Genomic DNA, 19,587 nt, shown 5'->3' on the forward strand with positions numbered 1-19,587 from the left:
CTGTCCTGGGTTTCTGGACTCAAATACCCAAACCTTCATCATTGTCACTCTGATGCGGACCCATCTCAGTTACTCCAGAACTGCAGATTGAAATGTCCTATCCGGAAACTTCTCTTGCTCCAAGATGGAAAGATTCTTGCCAGGTTTGAACAGGGGAAGCGGAAAATTGAGCTACTGGAGGAACCCGGGGAAGGAAGGGCACTGTGAGCTCAGGGCAGCTGGCTGCAGTCACATTCCCACTGGTCCCAGCAGGAGATCGGTGTGTTGTGTGAACACAGAAAGCACACACTCACTGCATGGCCCAGTTCCTAGTGGGTAACGTGCTACAGCACAGACCCGGGCTCCGGCAGCTCCTATCAGAAAGGCTGAAGAAAACAAGCTTTCCTGGCAGATACAGATCTCTAGTTAATTGGACAATAGGTCAGCAAAAATCTGTTGACTAAGGGTGTGCCTATGGCCACCAAGAGGGACCTAGTTAATGCAAGTTTTCCTCCTTCCTTGGGAAATAAAAATCCTCATTTTTCATGATTCATATGCAAGGCAAGTGAAAATAGAAGGCAGCTTCACCTCAGTGTAGACTCTGAGGACTGGGGTCAGGTGAAATGGCCCAGCAGATATGCCTGCCACCAAGCCTGAGCACCTGAGTTCCATTTCTCCCCACCTCCCAGGACCCACTTGGCGGAAGGAGAGAGCTAGCTGCCTCATGTATACCTCCACACACATATACAAATAATAGATAAATAAAAGTAATAGATTCTGAGCATCAATAACATGTTTAATGTCTGTTTAACAAAGCAGTCAAAATATTTTTCTTATTTATAGTTTTGTGTTGGGGTTGGGTAGTGAGGTGTGCACACAGAGGTCAGAGGACAAGCTCAGGTGTCAGTCCTTGGGTGCCTTCTGCCTTTTCCTTGAGACAGGGACCTTGCTGTGTAGGTCAGGAGCTGAGCCACAAGCTCCCAGGCCTCCATGTCCTGCCCCCCATTTCGCCATTGCTGGGGACCCCAGGCACTGCAACCATTTTTTTACATGGGTTCTGGGGGGTCTGAACTCATGTTCTCATGCATTCAAGGCAAGAACCTTACTGAGTGAGCCAGCTTAAGGTTTTTAACCATCTTAAGTCAATCCTAACATTCAGTGAGACATCTTGGGAAGACCACACCTATCCAGGCTCACCCAGTGTTATTACTGGTTTATCAAGTGGCTAAACAGTTCATGGCAAGAAGGGGAAAGATGAGCCTGATCCAAACCAATCTTAAATGTGCAGATTTGCTCAAGAATGACAGGGTTACAAACTCTGACTTACTCCTTCACAGATTCACTTTAATCTGGGAAGGGTCAAATCCAGCAGCTCAGAAGACCGGACCCTGGATGAAACCCACAATAGTGAACAGTCTGCAACAGGGTCCAAGGCAATCTCCATGTCCAGGGAGGCCTCTATCACACACAAAGTTGATCAGCAAATATTATTAAATATTTATCAGACTTCCTTAAGACTAGTGGCAGTGTACTACAAAAATTATGTAGAATAAATGTTATGCAAGGCATGGTAATTCACATCTTACGGCTTAACACTAGGGAAGCTGAGCAGGAGGATTGCTTTGAATTCAAGGACAACTTGGGCTGAATATGAGACCCATTTCCAACACCCGCCTTGCTGCCACTGCCAAAACACCATACAAACAAATAAACAAACAAAAACAAAAGCTCCCAGTTTGGGCAGGAGGAAGAGAAAATCTGTGTTTCTATGGATGTCCATGCATCCCATCTATCGATAATTAATGAAATACTATATGGTACAAAGCATTCACTTCATGTATTACAAATTTAATTACATGTGTGATCCTGTGATCACTTTGGTTATCATCTCCTCTTACGAAAAGTCTGGCACAAGTTAGGATCTTAGTAAATCGTGATCACTTTATTCACTGAAGACAAGGGGCCTTCTCGTGTGTGGCCACCCTCCATCTGGTGGACGGATCCTGCAAAGGGTCATTCATCACAGCTCCACCAAAGACCTGTCTCCTTTCCTCTTTACTGAGGTCAGAGGCAAGGGTTCCTGAACTCATATGCTTATGTGGACAAGGTAGAATCTAAAATAAACCTAGACAGTGTAGACATGGAATAAGGAGACCTAGGGTAGTTTCAGGGGCACACTTCCAGGACAGGAGACAAGGCTCGAGCAGGAAAGTAGTTATTGTTCAAGCATGAGGACCCAAACTTGACTCCCCAGAACCCATGTAAAATGCCACGTCAGTACTGGGGAGATAGAGAAAGGGGGGTCCCTGGGGCTTACTGGCCAGCCAGTCTAAGCCTAGTCAGAGAGCTCCAGGCCTGAGGCTGACCTCTGACCTCCACACTCACATGAACACACACACACACACACACACACACACACACACAGAGAGAGAGAGAGAGAGAGAGAGAGAGAGAGAGAGAGAGAGAGAAAGAGCGCTTGACTTTAACCCAGAAGGAGCAAAGCAATAGGAGATGTGTCTGCACCTGAAGGAAGTCACTTTTCACAGCCTAATGCCAGCAGGAATGCTGAAAAACAGCCCAATAACAGAACATGCTGGAAGCCCAGAATCCTCACGTCTTTGTGAAAGCCGGGGCTGCCCCTGGCCATCTGAAGAACATCAGGCTGCTTATTAGCTACTGTGATTGTCCCAGCACTTCCAGAAATAGTGGTACCCCTTAGAAAGAAGAAAACAGATGCTTGCTTCACGGCAAGGGCTCCTCTGCCCCGTGCACAGCCTGAGGTCAGTGAAAGTGGGAAAAGCCAGGCTGTGAGCTCAAGCTTCTCACAGGGTAAAGAGGATCTGGCTTAGGTGCAAAAAATACAAGAAATGGAGCTGGAGGGACTGCCCAGCAGTTAAGAGTAAGTACCGCCTATAGAGGGCCTGGGTTTGGTCCCCAGCACCTATATTCAACAGTTCACAGCTGCCTAAAGTTCCAGCTCCAGGAGATCTGATGCCCTCTTCTGGACTCCTTGGGCACCCTCACTCACACAGGTACATACCTACAGGTATGAACACACACACACATTCAAATAATTTAAAAGTATGAAATGTTTAAAAAGAGAGAAAGTACAAGAAATGATTCAGTGTGGGCGAGGGCAGAGACATTTCCCAGGCCTAAGCCTGTGGGTTCGTGTGCCCATCCAAGTGCATGACATTGCTAGCATACTTTTTCTGAATTGTCCCCATTCAGTGGATTAAGCCCAGAAACCAGCCTAGAGACTTGGTGTTTTAACAGAGAACAGTCACCAAGGCCATGAAGCTCTTGTTATGACTTGGATAACACTTTATTTTCAAATCAAATCTCTTTGCCTATTTGGGGGGGGGGGGGAGAATATTGTATTTTCATTCAAAACTCTTCCTGAATCCAGGATGCCGCCAGTCATGTGAGGCCGAGCTATTTTTAAGTTGCTATCACCAGAGAAAGCAAGAGGGTGAGGGAAGCAATTCAGGAAGTGGATGGCTGTCCACTCATTTTTAATGCCATCTGGTAACTGCCGAACTGCTCACCTCAGTTTCTGGGATGGCTGAGTCAGGAGGAAACACCTGATTAGAGGAATCACCGTTTTAGCTCTCGGGCATTCAGAGGAAAGCCCCCCTCTCCTGCCCCACCCACGATTGTTCATGAACCATGACAAATCTGTCTGATTGCTTACTCAAAAGAGACCAACACGAGGATGTAGATGGAGATAAACATTTCCAGTCACAGATTTATGCAAACATGGTCATCGGATCTTTGACAAAGAATAAACAAATCCCATGGAAGAAAAGATATGCAACAGGTGGTATGAGCAATGGATGGTCCACCGAAGAAAAGGAAGTCAGGCCTTTAAAGACCAATTGGACATGGCTCATAGACCTCCAGGAAAAGCACAAAACCTAAAGCTTGTGGAAGGAAAGGTGGGGTTAGCCCCTGTAACTTTAGGTTAAACAAAGAGTTCTTGGCTATTGGAAGTCAATAGCCCCGGCATCATTCACTGTAAAAGGGACTTGATATCCACAGGTGTGCATACCCAGGGACAAAGTCTCAGGAGAAACCAACCGGGACGGCACCTTGACCTCGGCCTTCTGCCCTCCGGAAGTGTGTGAACTGCATCTGCTGTTTAGTCAGCCCAGCCTGTGGGGTTCTAGAACCACCCAAGAAGAGGGTGCTCCTCTGTGGAAGAACTCACTTGTGTTTGCCAGAGCTGGGTAAAAGCGTCTTAGCGGCTCCACCCTTTACTTCAACCCTTCGGCCAGCATCTTTGGAGACTTTGTATCTTCCTTTGTTCCCTTGTCCTTAGGATGGCCTCACCCCGTGATAGGTAAGCACTCTGTCTCTGAGCTGTATCCCCAGCCCGCCTTGGGTATTTTTTGAAAAATGTTTCTGCTACTCTCCTCATCCCCACAAGCATCTGAGGACAGCGTTATGTTCCCCCTCTGGCCACAGAAAAGTGGCTGCCACCTCCCCCGCCCCCTAGGACCCCTTCCCCTCCAACATCTCTCTTCAGAAGACTTACAAGTACTCTGTAAATCCCTAGGACCCCTTCCCCTCCAACCTCTCTCTTCAGAAGACTCAGAAGTACTCTGTAAATCCCTAGGACCCCTTCCCCTCCAACATCTCTCTTCAGAAGACTTAGAAGTACTCTGTAAATCCCTAGGACCCCTTCCCCTCCAACCTCTCTCTTCAGAAGATTCAGAAGTACTCTGTAAATCCCTAGGACCCCTTCCCCTCCAACATCTCTCTTCAGAAGACTTAGAAGTACTCTGTAAATCAAACGGTGCTCAGAGTTCCCGATAGAGACATCAGCTCTGGTATAGGAAGGGGCGATCGCATCCCCTAGGACTTGCATATTGAAGCTCATGTATTAGCAGCATGGTCTTCTATGTGCTGGTGCTAAGAGGAAGTGTGGGGCCCTGAAGAGGTGGGCACCACTGGGAGGAGGTGGTTCAGTCTTGGGGACCACGGCCCTTGGATGGATTTATGACATTCTCACGACATCTTGGGTTGGTTTTCCAGAGTGGGTCTTTACAAAAGAGCAAGCCTGGCTCCTCTCCATCTTCTGGTTTTGTGTCCCAACTTGTGACTGTCATGATGCCATCTGCCTTAGAGTCCTCAATCAAAGCAGGAGGCCCAAATAAGGGAATGTTATGTTATGGAACCTCTGAAACTGGAATTTAACAAACCACTTCCTTTAAAAAGTATCAAGCTTCAAGTATTTTGTCACAGAGGTTTAAAATGAACTATTCAAATAGCCTAACACTTTCCCTTGGGACTCCAGGAAATTAAGAGAGCCCACAAAGGCTACCCTGGAATAGACTGTGTTCTTCCTGGTGGAGATAACTATCTCACAAAGTAGTGCTGGAGGCTGTACCAGACCACTACCCCTGCACCACTCAGAGACCACAGTGTTTGTGAGAAAACCAAGCGCCAAGGAGAGCATGGCTAATTCCCACACACGTTTATTGGAGCATATACTCTACAACTGATGCTAAGAAAAGAAAACTTGCCCAAAGGCCAGGCACCCCTTCAATCAGAGCGGCCAGGGGCAGCCCATCCACACAGAGGACAATGGCAGGAAGAGCAGAGAGGAAATGTGTGATGATACCCAACACCAGTCAGCCTTCATTATTAATCTGCTTCTAAAAAATAATCAGGATGGGGGTTGGGGATTTAGCTCAGTGGTAGAGCGCTTGCCTAGCAAGCACAAGGCCCTGGGTTCGATCTCCAGCTCTGAAAAAAAAAAAAAAGATTAAAAAAATAATCAGGACAAGTGTCTAACAACAGGTATCAAATGGGATAGCTGTTTTCCAAGTGGCTTTAATTCCTAAACTTATTGTAAAAAAAAAACACAACATTTTTCTTGGATCAGGTCTCTGTCTCGGTGCCTAAGCTTCTTGTGGTCATAGGTGAATGGAGCAGAGACAGGGACAAGCTGGTCCACAAACTGTAGGAGTCTTGCACTATCTTCATATAATGTATCTTCACATAGCTCTCATGTCTGGAAGGGCAACATGACACTTCATACCCTAGTCAATGAAAGGCTATCAACAATTAACAAATGATGTGTGGGCCATTTCCTTCTTCTCTAATGCATTATCCATCACAGTTAGTCACTTCCCAATGCATTTTCCCCTATCACTATGGCAGCAACCATCAATCATAAGCAACTAGTACAACAGTATCCATCAGAAGGAAAAAGAAAGCCCTTATCTCCAGCCCATGTGGTTTCATTTCAAATAATGACCTGTCTCTTGGTGAATCCTGGTCATATTATAACACTGGATAGCCAGTTGCTGACACTGGAGGGTTCCCAGGGTTTCTGGGCTCTTGGCATCAAGGACTGTTCAGATTTCAGTTTCCTCTTTAATGCCCAATCAAAAAGATTACATAAAGCCTCAACTTGCCAGCCCCGTCTCTGCCGTAGTCATTAAATGAGATGAAAATGATCACAAATAGGAGACAATGCTGACTGACACAGGGAAGCCAAAGGCCCCTAAAAAGGAAAGCATGAAATAGGATATAACTCAGCCACACCTGCAGCTCTGTGCCCAGGCCAGCTCTATAACTCCTTTTGATTAACTCCTTCTAGAAGCTTCCACAACCAAAATATATATTATAACTTCTCCAGGTTAATAGAAACAACCCAGTTAGAGAGCCTGGGTCTCCCAGAAAGACTATAGCTAAGGTAGACAGAATACATAAGTAACACCGCTGTCTGTACTCACAGGTCCACTGACAACTTGCTTTTATTCTCCTGGTAAATGGGTTTCACATTTCCCCCTTTAAAGCCTTAAGTCTCTCGGGGCAGCAGAGGTGTGCAGCTGGGGGACATTGCTGACACTCTACACTGGAGTTAGTGCCACACAGCAGAGGTGTCAATGTGTAAGACAGAAAGGGTCTGGTCAAGGCTGCGACACTCAACTGCAAAGCAGGGTGGTAGTTAAACCTAAGCCAAATACAGATGGGCCGGGCTGTTCACTAGGAAGTCAGGGAAGAAGAGCTGACACTAGTCACAAAGGGCAGAAAGATTAGTGAGACAGCTCAGAAAGAAAAGATGCTCCAGAGGAAAGCAGGTTGAAGAACAAGAGCCAGTGATGTCAGGGCAAGGGCACAGACCTTTAAAGTCCCCAGACTCAGACATCCCCTCTTGCCTCTCATTTGTGCTCCCTAGATTTTACATAGATACATTGACTGTACATGAGCACATGGTGTGGCAGTCCAAGCAAAACTGTCTCAGGGAACAAAAAAGACTGACCAGGGAGTAGATGGGTACTGAGTGGGGCAGGGAGACTGTGCTCAAAGTACAGAGTATATATACCTGAATAGAAACGTCCTTAGACAAGCCACTATCATGTACAATGAATACACACCAATAGGAATACGTTACAAAAATAAAAACTAAAATATAATTAAAAAAAAAAACAGTAAACATTGACAGAATGCATTCTTTAAATAGTTTCACTAAAGACTTTTGGCAATCTGGGGGATTATTCAAGAAAAAAGGCTGATTCTGGGTAAGGAGAATGAGTTTCATGTGTTTTCATGTTTCTTGTTTATTCATTAATTTCATTCATATTTCATTATTCAGCTCTTCTGTAGTGTTGCACTTTAATAACAGAGACTCCTGGCGTCCTGGGGGAAACAAGGGGATTTAAGTTTTTTCAAAGTGTCATCTGCCCGAACCTCAGCTGCTACCCAGTGCCCACACTCCCAGGCCTGGTTCCCACCACTCAGCTCCTGTGCCAGCCTTGCCTGGTGTGTTCCTCCAGACCCAGGCCTGCCCACGCCGTCTCCACATTCCCTAGGCCTGGATGTGTAGCTCCTGTGCCAGCCTTGCCTGAGAGTGCAGATCTCACCCCTCACTAAAGCTTCTTCTTGCAGTAGATGGAGAACATCACAGAAATCCACAACTGGTCAGAAATGCAGAGTACAACTGCCCATGGGGTATCCCAGCATCTATAGTACAATCCCCGGACCTAAGGCTCAGGGGACATTAGAGCAGATGGGGTGGAAGAATTGCAAGAGCAAGAAGACCTGGGCGGCAGCTGCGAGACAGTGTCCCCGAGACACGACAGAGAAGCTGTGCCATGAGATCTCAACAATACCGTCACCCAAACAGGACCTGCATGACAACACCAACTGGCATGCCAGCGTGGATGGGGGGATCTCACAAGGCCCCACCCCTGATGAAGAGCTCCAGGCAACCGATGCCTGCTGAAAGCAGAAGAATCAGTCTTCCCTAGGGTCAAGCCCACTGATAGATTAGATCATCCCCAGGTGTCAACCCTAAACACGTGCGTATGAATGACACTAAATGGATTCAGCAGTTTGTGTGTCTGGACACACACACACACACACACACACACACACACACACTTCTTTACAAGTACATGTATGTAACAATAATAATTGAAGATGCGGTCATGAGTTGGAGATTGAACGGGGGGGGGGGGGGGCACATAGAGGACTTGGAGTGGGGCAGGGGTGGTGGTACACATGTATGAATTTCTCAAAAATATTAAAAACAAATAAACCCAACAAACCAACAAAAAGTGTCATAGACTTGTTATCTGATGCCCCCCTCAAAGTTTCTCCTTGATGGGATTTTTTTCTAAACAATTTCAAGCAATTGTTTAATTTCATAGCTGCCCAGACAAATGGACAATAAGACAGACGACACATTACCAAAGAGCTGAAATAGGAAGGTTAGAGAGTGGATGTCCACAGAGACTCTAGTGAACATCTACCTATTTCTGAACTTAAGGGATCAAGCCTGTATGAGTTGTACCCATGCCCAAGGCCAAAGAGATCCAAGGAGGCCCTAAGCTCTCAGTTCTGTTGAATAGAGGCCCTGCACAAGCAGGGGAAAACATAGTCAGAACTGTCAGCATCCTGAATGTCCTTTTTTTCTTTTTTTTTCTTTTTTTGAAGATTTATTTATTATGTATACAGTATTCTGCCTACATGTATGCCTGTACACCAGAAGAGGGCACCAGATTTCATTATAGATGGTTGTGAGCCACCATGTTGTTGCTGGGAATTGAACTCAGAACCTCTGGAAGAGCAGCCCGTGCTCTTAACCTCTGAGCCACCCCCCCCCCCCCCCCCCCCCCCCCCCCCCGCAATGTTTTTAAAAGACATGGGCCAAACCACAGCAGAGTTTCTTGGCAACGGCTGGGGAACTTGCTGATTCCTACTGATATAGAAAAGCTGACAATTATTGGTCGATAAACAATTAAGCTGCATGAACAGAGACGTCAGTGGTCACACACAGTAAAGGATGACTTTACAGGATTAGTTCAGAGAAGTCACTAGACAACCAAGAAACAACCCTCACAGCAAACACTAAGAGAACCCAACAATGGGAAAGAGGAATTTGATCTCTAGTCTCCCCAACTTACCTTTTCTCAACCCCAAATTATGAGAAGTTCATTGGAAAAAGTAATTAGTGTAAATTGTTCCTAGAAGCCCAGACATTGGATTCATTAAACCCAGACTTCAAATCTCTCAAATATATCAAAGAGCTCAGGCAAACTATAACCTAATATTCAAGGAAAATATGAAAACAATGACTAACCAAATATCAATTATCATTAAAGAGACAGAATTTGCGAAAAGGAACCAAAGAGAGATCTGGTGTAAAACTGTGTAAGTACAACACAGACTTCACTGAGAGCATCAGCATAAGATCTAAACAAGACACAGAAAGAAACAGACAACTTTAGAATACATTAATGAGGTTGTTCAGTCTGGCTAATGGGAGAAAGGACAAATAAAAATTAGACACACACATGGTACACACGCATACATCTGAGCAAAGCACTCTTAGACATAAAGTAAAATAAATCTCTAATTTTTTTCATTAACAGAACTTCACATATCTGTGGGACAATCAAGCTTGTAAACAAATCCACACTGGAATCTAGAAGAGAAAATAGGGGCAAAAACACTTGAAAAATTCTTGTATTTAATTAAAAACAAAGTATAGAGCCAAAAACTCACTGGACCCAAAGTAGAAAACACTCGGAGAGCCTCACACTCAGACACAGACAGAACTGCTGAAATGCAAAGAGAACCTTCAAAACCTCAAGAGAGGGGACCCAGCATGCAAAGAAGTCTCAATAAAATTAACACCTTTTATCAGAGGCCATGCAGGTGAGAGGCAATGGGCCCCCTCTCACAAAATGCTGAGAGAAAGTAAGAAATGTTGAGGAATGAACAGCAAAATTGAAAGTCTTCTAGGACGGAAAAAAAAAATCAAACGCCATAAGAGAATATGCTAGGAACTATTTTTTCTAGAAAACTGCCAGCACAGGCCATCAGCATCTGAATGAACAAGTAGAGATGGACTCACTTGTCAAAAGCTTCTCTGAGAGTAAGCCTCAGGATAGAGAGCGCCACAGAAGAAGTCCACCATCGCCGGGCTGTGGTGGCGCCCGCCTTTAATCCCAGCACTCGGGAGGCAGAGCCAGGCGGATCTCTGTGAGTTCGAGCCCAGCCTGGTCTACAGGACGAGATCCAGGAAAGGCACAAAACTACACAGAGAAACCCTGTTTTGAAAAAAAAAAAAAAAAAAAAGTCCACTCTCATCAAACAGGCAGCTAGTCAGTCACAAGTTCTTCTTTAAAAAAAAAAAAAATTGGAAAGAAGCTGAGGGTGGTGGCACAGCACTGGGGAGGCAGAGGCAGGAGGATCTCAGTGAGTTCAAGGTTAAGCTGGTCTATATAGTGAGTTCCAGGACAGCCAGGGATACACACAGAGAGACTGTATCTCACAAAACAAAAACAAGCAAATTGAAGCAATGATGGTAACTAATAAAAACCCCTGCTAAGAAGTTTGTTAATGACAATCTGGAACCTTCTGGCCTATGATAGGGAACAGGACTGGCATGTCCCCTTTCATCACTTCTGCTCCAAATTACTCTATAGTCTACCTGTGGTAACTAGGTAACTAGTCTACCCGTGGTAACTAGGTAACTAGTCTATCCATGGAAACTAGGTAACTGGTCTATCCATGGAAACTAGATAACTAGTCTATCCATGGAAACTAGGTAATTAGTCCATCCATTGTAACTAGGTATTTAGTCTATCCATTGTAACTAGGTAATTAGTCTATCCATTGTAACTAGGTAATTAGTCTATCCATGGAAACTAGGTAACTGGTCTATCCATGGAAACTAGGTAACTAGTCTACCCATGGTGACTAGGTAACTAGTCTACCCATGGTGACTAGGTAACTGGTCTATCCATGGAAACTATGTAACTGGTCTATCCATGGAAACTAGGTAACTGGTCTACCATGGAAACTAGGTAACTGGTCTATCCATGGTGACTAGGCAAGGTAAAGAAATGAACAACGTCTGGACTGGGAAGGAAAGGCAACACCACTTTTCCTTGCATTACCAGATATATAGATAATCTTAAGGAATCCACATACACACAAATCCTACTAGTTTCAATAAGCAAGTCTGGTAGCTAAGTTGAGGGATATAACTATCTAAAGAAAGCAAAGTCAGTTTTGTTATTGTACACTAACAATGAGCAATTTGAAATGAAATTAAGGAAACAATTCCATTTGTGATAGTATCCAAGAGAATAAAATAGATAGGAACAGATATAACTATGAAACATCACTGGCAGAAATTAAAACCTAAATAAATACAAATATATCCCATGTTCATGGACTGTAAGACTGACTTTACATTGTTATACTTTATATGCTGACTTTATATAGTTATACATAATGTGTGTGTGTGTGTGTGTGTGTGTGTGTGTGTGTGTGTGTGTGTAACAATACTCCCCACATAGTTTTTTAAAGCTGGAAGACAAAATTATTAACATGTGTGTCTAGAAAAAAAATCCATCTGATGGCAGGAAAAAAATAGAAAATCAGAAAAATAGAGACACGAAGGTAAGAGGCCAGAGAATGACCACAGTCTCTCAATTAAAGGAACAATCTATGTAGGCATCAGAATCTTTCTTCTCCCACTCCCAAGCCATTTTAAATGATCAATGGAAAAAGTGCACATTTGGTTTTTATTCATGTGGAAACTAAGGAGTGATGGCACCAAATGTCACCAACTGCACTTGGATACAAGCTTGAAGACTGAGCCCCTTCCCTGTCATCGAAAGGAAGGCTGGGAAGCGAGTGACTGACTAGGTAAGTGTAACTTCTGCCCAGAGCCATCAGTTAGACAGGGAAGGCCCCAGAGCGGCACTCCACTCCTCTCCATTCCCAGTTGTGGGCAGGGGTCTCAGAAGGCAGCTAAGGGGGCAGAACCCAGACAGCAATCTTAATTTGGTGAGAATAAACCAGTAAGAACCGGATGTTGCCACGAAACCCTGGCAGGGCAGCCGCACCAAATAAGAAACTACACTTGGCACACTGCACCTGCTTCCCATGCTTCTCCAAGCCCAAAGGCAACAAATCGTCCCTGTGGACACAGTCCTCTCAAGTCTTAGAGCAGTGAATGGGTTTTTGTTAACCACCTCCCCGAGTTAAAACATGGAATAAAACTCTACACATCCAGGTAAGGCCATCCGACAAGAATCAACAAGTTTTTGGAAAGCATTGGTGTCAAATCTATCTTTTTAGATTACAGATGAGTGAAAAAAAGAAGTGGGCATGAGGATACTTCTGAAGGATTTTCTCTAGGAATATTATGGGGCTTCCTCTTCAGGGAGCGTATGCAACTGAAGCAAACATGGAACTGATTAAATGAAAAGTGGATGATGACATCCTACGAGAAAAGAAAGAATGATAAAAAGTGAACTCAGAACTAAAAACAGAAAGAGAATGTGTACAGCTAAAGTCATGTGGGAGACAAAGGAGCATGACCCAAATATTAAGATTTTGATATTGGGGACTATAAGGCACAAAACTGATGTAAAGACTGGGGCAGGATCAACGAGGGGAAAGGCCTGGCTCTACCAAGTGCAAAGTGTGCACCAACCACACAAGCAGGGAGACAGCCTTAGTTAGGGATGCCCGAGAAACTCTTGACGTGATGAGCAAAGGATCTACTAGGAGCGTAAGCAAATAAGCGAATACTCTGATTTAAACGGGGAAAAGGAGAAATCAACACTGCACACCGGAGTCAGACAGGGGCAGCTGTGGAAGGGTACTCTGTGAAACCTTCTGGCCACCGGCCTCAAACCAGCGTTAAATAGGTGATGTCCCAGAAGACAATCAAGGGGACCGGCTTAAAAGCAGCAAAAGCATCAATAAAGGTAATCTTTACAAACTGCATGCTCGTTGGTTTTGTCTCTTCAAAAAATGCTGGGCGGGCTCTTTTTACTCACGATTCTTTTAAACTTTCAGGAAGTGTATAGTTCATAGGTTTGTATAATTCATGTACATATGTATGAATTTTTTTGCAAAACACCAGAGAAACACAGAAAATATGCCCAGGCTATATCCAAACTCTATACATGGAAGCACCTATTGAAGCACGGCAGACAAAAGGCTCCTCATAGGGCTGGAGTCTCCATTTCCTTTTACCCCTAGCCTTCTGCCCAAGCTGCTGCGAGCATCCAAGAGCTCCGGATGCCTAAGGCCTGAGTCTGGGGCTGCTCTTTCTCTCTGTGATCAAACACAGGACCTAGACCTTGAGGTGAGCTCTGTCCTACTGAACTCTAAGCCCAGCCCTGATGGCTCATTTCATTGGTGGGAGACAAAATGAATGACGAGCGACTTGGGGAAAGAAAGATGCTCAACGCATTCAGAAAAATGTGATGTCAGACCACCATATCACCCTGCTCCCCATATAAAAATAAATTCCAATAAACGAAGAGGTTAAACACAGGCATAGGACTAGGGGAAAAAGCTGAACTCACATGCATGAGGAACTATTGTGGAAGGTACTGGAAACTTGTTAAAATCTTCAAAACCATACATTTGAAGAAGCAGTCCTCAAAGGAAGAAATAGAAATGCTTAATAAGCATAGAAAGGGCCACATCTCTAGCCACCGACAAGGCATAAAGTAAGCCCTAACAATAAGACAACCCCTTGTCCATCCAACAGACACGCCCACCGAAGTTGATAATTTGACAAAGACTCGGAAAAGGTCCCAGGGTTTAAGAGACTGTGAGAACTTAGCCTTCATATATTACACATAGCAGTATAATCTTACATGAATGTTTTCATTAAAACTTTTTAAATTGTGCCCTTTGACCCAATCCGTTATCAGAAGGAAAAACAGAAGGGACGCTCTCTATGCCTCATTTACATGAAGGAAAGGTAGACAGGAGACTCTGTAGCCTTTAAAATGTAGTTTAGAAAAAGACAACTTAATACCAGAAAGTGTTCGTGAGAAACATCCCAGACATTACCCACACATGCACAAAAGCTTGGGAGTGGCTATCTCTTGCTGGTAAGGTTATACTTTGTTTTTCTTTGTTTTGTTGGGATGGGGGTCTCCCTTTTAGCTGAATGAGGGATGACCTTAAACCAGCAGTTCTCGACCCGTGGGTCACAACCCCCACTGGGGTCACATAGCAAATATCCTCGCATATCAGATGTTTTTATTACAATTCATAACAGTAGCAAAATTACAGTTATGAAGTAGAATGATTATTAATTATGAAGAATGAAATGATTTTATGGTGGGGAGGAGCTCACCACAACATGAGCAACTGGATTAAAAGGTTGCAGCATTAGGAAGGTTGAGAACCACCACCTTTTTTTTTTTTTTTTTATGTTTTAAAATCTATTTGTTGTCTATAAACCTCTTTGGCAGAAGTCACCAAAAGCCTTTGGATTTAAGATATTTTTAAAACAAACATTTACAATCATTATGTTATACAGATATAGATATGTAAATACAACATGGAGTTCAGTGAACCACTGCCTTAAACTCTTTAAATGTCCAAGGCTGGCTTGAACTTGCCACCTGCCGGCCTGCCTCAGTCTCTCCATAGGTAGGATTAGTGGTTTATACCTCCATGCCTTGCTAGTGTTTTCAACGTTTGATTTTTCTTGTATTACTCAAGATATTTTTATAACCAGTAATGAATCATTTTAAGACACAAAAGAACATTACAAATCACAGGACTCAATATTCCAAGATGGTGGTGTCGAGCTTGCTCAGAGAGCGTGTGTAGAGTAGAAAGAAAAGCGTGTACAGGAGAGCTACCAGGAAAGACAGCACATGTGGACCAGCTGTGGCAGTGGCAACAAACTGATGTGTTCTGCCCACCCACCCTAAAAGTGATATACATAGCATGCAAGAGCTCATCGCCTACAGCTCCCTCGGGCTCCCGGAATTTGAACAAAGACGACACTCGAGGCCACATGTAGGCAGGAAGAACCTTTGCCTCCTGCCTTTCCCTCTGTAGAGCGACCTCAGCCAGTGTGCCCAGTCTCCTCCTCCACTGAACACGTGCTCACATGCACGGATGCATAGATGAAAGGGTGTGTGAACACACCACACCACACACACACACACACACACACACACACACACACACACACACACACACACACGGACCCTCAATTCTCTTCCATCCACACTTACCCCTTTAACCTGCTTCCACGGACAGAGAGGTCTGCTCTTCTTTACCTGAGAACCGGGGTTTTTATGTAACCTCCCACTGCTCCACAGGGAGGCTGCAGCCTCCTCCCCCAGGCCCAGGATTCCTCAGAAAAGTGGGAGGAGAAGTCAGCTCGCCCCAGCCCCAGGGGGAGGTTAGTTTTATAGACATTCCTTCCCTGAAAATGACAGGTCTTCTAGGACCATAAAGAAAAGGGAAATGACCTCATAAATGCCACATTTTCTCAGTTACATTATTAGCTGGTAAACAGAGGGGCTCTAAACAAAGGAAGAGGCCACGTTAGGAAGAAATCTTTATAAAAACCACCCAAGCTTTTCAGGACCTCTCTCACATGCTCAGCACAGAATCTGTGACCTAGCCACACACCTTAAGCCTTTTATTTTATCAGTTTTGTTTTACTGAGAATGGCTGGCAGCTGCTAGATTCAATGGGCCACCCTGTCTCAACTTTCCGGATTAGCTGCCACTGCAGGCATGAACTGCTGGCCAAAATGAAAAAAGCCATCACTTAAAAAAAAAACCAAAACGGGTGTCTTGGCGGGGTGGTGGTGCTGCAAGCCTTTAATCCCAGCCTCAGGAAGCAGAGGCAGGGGAATCTCTGAGTTTAAACCCTTTTGAAAAGCTCTTTGACACACACTTATTGTGAGCCCTACTATGTGCGATTTTTATAAACAGTTAGGAATCATCAAAGCCGATTTACGACATAGGCTATTAACACTTTATGTTGCAGATGAGGAAAACTAGGATTCCACTCCAATTCTACGGCCATTATTTATACCAGAGCAGTTACGAAGACTTCCCGAGACACAAAAGTGTCTTTAGAGAATATTTTGAACTATCCCAAGGCTAACAGATACTGACCACAAAATAAACAGATTTCCTATGGAATATGAAAGAAAATGTGTTGGTATTGGGCAGGCCTGGTTGTCTGCCCTGGGTGACTAAGTGTACTGAGGAGAAGAGAGATATTACTCAGAGGAAAGGTCCCTACCCTTTTACTAACAGTTCTTCTCCATAGCAGGGGGTTTTAGTCATGATTAATGTGCTGGGGGAGGGGTGATTAGCAGTTACAGATTTCTTCAAAATTCTAGCCAAAATGTCCAAGATCTCACTTCTCAAGATACTCCTTCTCCTTAGAAAGCCAACATTGTTGTTACTAGTCCAGACTTAGACATCTGGGGTCTCCCTGGAATTTCACATTAGCCTTTCCCTCTTGAAACGCTGCAGATCCTTCTGTGGTCTGTCTTCCTGACTCCCTAACCACATACATCCCAGTCAGGTCAAAGACCTGGGAAGACTCACAGCTGGAGACACCCATCTGGTTGATCTTGACTCAAGCCCACTACAATGGCCTTAGTCCTCAGATTTCTCCAATGGACTCAAATACAACACAAGTTAACAGTGTCCCCAAAGCAGTTAATATGAGCAACCCCTAGAGACACCCCGAAAGTCTGCCATTATCATTACAATGTCTTACCTGCCGTAAAGGCACAGCTCCTGACAACCCGGATCATTTAATTACAAATGTCTTCGTCCACTGATTTAATACTGGAGAGGAAAAAATCTCCATGCTTCCCACAAACACGGGAACCCTTGACTAATCTGAATCCTATGTGCCTGCTCTGCTGCCCCTGTTCCAGGAGCCAGGGACAAGGTGGAGATGGTGCTAAGAGTCTTTCAAATAGCACTGCTCCCTCTTGAAATCTCTCTCTTCCTCGGGAGGAAGGAGGAGCAAGCATGTGTGTGAGCTTCGTCAACCCCCAAATAGGTCTAGACTCCACACTGCCACCCCAGCTGTGACCCTGGGCGGGTCACTTGTCCCTAGCCTCCCAGTTTTCACTCCCTTGATAGTGATGAGAACAATATGGCAGAACCCTGAGTATTCTTGACATGGTGGCGCGGAGCTTGGGGCCCTCTGAACAGCAGTGACAGTTTGCCAGACCTCTTCACTAAACAAAGTCCAAGGGGAAAAAAAAACAAGTCCAAGGGAAAACCAAGTAGATATTGTCTGGCAAGTCCAGCACCTGTTCTAACGGCACCCGGGATGCAGCTGCTGCTTCCTATGTCACTGAGTGAATGTGATCCCTCCTGAAAGCGCTTGCGTTCTAGAAGCAGCTTGTATCTTCTGATCATTTATACACATCCATACAGGAATAAGCTCCCAGCTCCATGAGGCAGGAGATGAGATATACCCCTGGACTGCCCCCTTACTGCTCACATGAGAGCATCCCAGGGTGCCTTTGCCAGCTGCACTTACTAATCAGTCCCTTCTCCTACTAACCTGAACTGCTCATTGCACGTGACCCAAACAGTGACGTTGCCCCCCCCCCCCCCCTTCTAGCTTTGCCTCCCAGCATGTACTAGGGTGGCTGCTGCCTCAGGCCCCACCTTGCCATCTCCTAATCAGCTGACTCTGGGTCCAGCCCTTCCCTGCCCTGTAGGATGGCTGGGATCATAAATTCCTTCTCCGTGAAAGTGAGACCGAGCAGCTATGTCTCTGCTAGGAGCTTGCCATGTCAACAGTGTGGAATTCCATGGCACAGTGGAATATGGAGGCAGTTTTTTTTTTTTTTGTCTCAGAGATGTTTGGGGGCCCATTTACTAAGAAATAAATGCCGTTTTCTCCTGGGGTGTGTCTAGATAAAGAAATAAATACAAGGAAGGGGTCAGCGGTTCTCTTAGGCCTCAATTCCAGCTGTTTTCAGATGTGGGTTCATTCCTCTGACTACTCTAAGGTTATCCATATTTAAGTTAACCTATGGAAACAAGCATTTGAGACCCAACAAAGAAATCTAAACACTCTTCTAACACTAGTGATTGTTTTTTTTAAATGTATTGATCTTCAAATGTCTGTATCCAAATTGACAGCATACCTGAACTTCCCATGTGCTGTTCCTATTTAAGAGACATGAACATTTCAACATTGATGATTAGACCCAAAATTCCTCCAAAGAACACCTTCACAGTGCAGTGATGGCCTCTAAGGACAGAGATGATCAGTTAAACACATACACATGTGCACACACACACACATTATATACACCATACACACAACCACACATATCACACTCCCAAGTCCCAAACATCACACATATACCACATAGGCCACATACACACATATACGTATATTACACACACACACACACACACACACACACACACACACACACACACATTCACACATATACTACAACCACCACACATACACAGACATACACAGACATATCCACTACACACACCCATACATTTATCACATATACCATAAACACACACTATACTCCCATGCACCCCCCCACACCATACATACACAGACACATGTAGACAAACACACACATGACACAAATCCCCATACACACATCATATACACCATATTCTTATACTCACACATATTCCACACTCCCACCCTCCCATATCACACATACACCACAGACCACATATACACATATAACACACACGTCACATACAAAGACATATATACACCACATAGATCACATATAGACACATAATGCACAGCCCGTCCACCCACCACAAATTCTCCTTCTCCCTTCAGTAGAGACTACATGGACAAAATAATTGAGTGGCTAATCTTTTACTCACTTCTGTTTTCAAGGTCCTACTACCTTGCACAAATGCCAGGGTTGTGTAGCGAGGTGGAGGTGGAACTGGAGCCTTTGCAGTTACCTATAAGTAGCATTTCCGGAGGCAAACTGTCCACAGACATTTTCTCAAATTGATTTGGGTGAAGAGTATCCCTCTTGAGTACTGACTAGACAAACCAGTAAACCAGCTAATGTCTCTATATCCATTCACCCCAATATCAATAAATGCCTGCAGAGCTTCTAAGGTGAATAAAATAGTTATTCTTGCCTGTATGACAACAGAGCTTTAGGAAAGAGTGGGCAAGAGACTGGTTCATTCCTTCAAAAATATTTGCACATCTGTCCAACACCAGATCGGGTTCTCTGGACTACACTACGGCAGGGAAAAGGAAGATATGTACTCTATCTCCACAGAGCCCATGGCTTAGTAATAAAGA

Source organism: Onychomys torridus, chromosome 6 (assembly GCF_903995425.1).
Source record: "Onychomys torridus chromosome 6, mOncTor1.1, whole genome shotgun sequence".
NCBI lineage: Eukaryota > Metazoa > Chordata > Mammalia > Rodentia > Cricetidae > Onychomys > Onychomys torridus.